Source organism: Nannospalax galili, unplaced genomic scaffold (assembly GCF_000622305.1).
Source record: "Nannospalax galili isolate Female #2095 unplaced genomic scaffold, S.galili_v1.0 scaffold875, whole genome shotgun sequence".
Taxonomy (NCBI): Eukaryota; Metazoa; Chordata; class Mammalia; order Rodentia; family Spalacidae; genus Nannospalax; species Nannospalax galili.
Genome location: NW_008337059.1, coordinates 2,227,230 through 2,228,664, shown reverse-complemented (window position 1 = coordinate 2,228,664; position 1,435 = coordinate 2,227,230). Strand labels below are relative to the sequence as shown.

General features: G+C 42.4%; 1 protein-coding gene across 3 annotated transcripts in view; it reads left to right on the top strand.

Annotated features, from left to right (window-relative positions):
- Positions 1–1,435, top strand: part of Zfyve27 (zinc finger FYVE-type containing 27) — a 31,916-nt gene that overhangs the window by 1,654 nt on the left and 28,827 nt on the right. The gene's annotated exons all lie outside the window — the stretch shown is intronic.

The window sequence follows — 1,435 nt, the reverse complement described above, 5'->3', positions numbered from 1 at the left end:
CTATAATCTATAATTTTTGTTTCATTATTTGTGTGTGTGTGTGTGTGTGTGTGTGTGTGTGTGTGTGTGTGTAGGTGTAGGCCAGAGGACAGCTTTTGGAAATTGATTTACTCCAGGATGGATTTTGGGGATTGAACTCAATTTCTTAGGCTTGGCAGCAAGCACTCTTACCAGGTGAGCCATTTTACCAACGGAATATAATTTAAAGTAAAAGCCAAATATAAATACTTCTGGGAAAAAACCCAAGATACCATTTTCATTTGTTGTTTGGGAGTCTTGATTATTTTTTCCTATTTTCCTTTGTTTTTTATACCCATAATTTTATTCTAGCTTTTCTTCCCTCTCCTTTCATTGTTGTTGCTATTGGTTTTTAAATTTTTATTATTTATTTTATTTTATTTTATTTTTTGGTCTTTTTGAGACAGGGTCTCCCTGTAGCCCCAGCCGTCCTGGAACTCACTATGTAGACCAGGCTGGCCTTGAACTCACAGAAATCCGCCTTCCTCTACCTCCCAAGTGCTGGGACTACAGGCGTGCGCCACCACGGCCGGCAATATTTATGTATGTATGTATGTATGTATGTATGTATTTATTTATTTTTTATCTTTTTGAGACAGGGTCTCCCTGTAGCCTCAGCTGTCCTGGAACTCAGGCTGGCCTTGAACTCACAGAGATCTGCCTGCCTCTGCCTCCTGAGTGCTGGGATTAAAGGCGTGTGCCACCAGCCCAACTTATTTTTATTTTATGCGTATGAGTGTTTTGCCTGCATGTATGTGAGTGCACCCATGCATGCAATGCCCATGGAGGCCAGAAGAGGTCATTGGACCCCCTGGAATTGGAGTTTTAGCCACCGTGTTGGTTCTGGGAACCAAACCTGAGTCCTCTGGAAGAGCATTCTGTGCTCTTAACTGCTGAGCCATCTCTCCAACCCCTTGCTATTGTTTTTTGAGATAAAAATCTTTCTTTGTAAACCAGGCTGATATGAGACTCATGTAGGCCAACCTGTTCTTAGATTCACAAATTTTCTATATCAGACTTCCAAGTATTGGGATTACAAGTATTGGGATTACAAGTATTGGGATTCAAAGTATTTTATCTGAGGGGCTGGAGAGAAGGTGCAGTGGTTAAGAGCACTGGTTGCTCTTGCAGAGGACCCGGCTTCTCTTTGAAGCACCTACATGGTAACTAACAAGTGTTTGTAACTCCAGTTCCAGGGGATCTGACTCCCTTTTCTGAATTCCGTGGGCATTGCACAACACAGTGCACTCACATATATACAGACAATACACATGAAATTTTTTTTTTTTAGGGGCTGGAGAGATGGCTCAGCAGTTAAGAACACTGGTTGTTTTTGCAGAAGACCCGGGTTCAAATCCCAGCATCCACATGGCAGCTAACAACTGTCTGTAACTCCAGTTCCAGGGGATCCGACAGC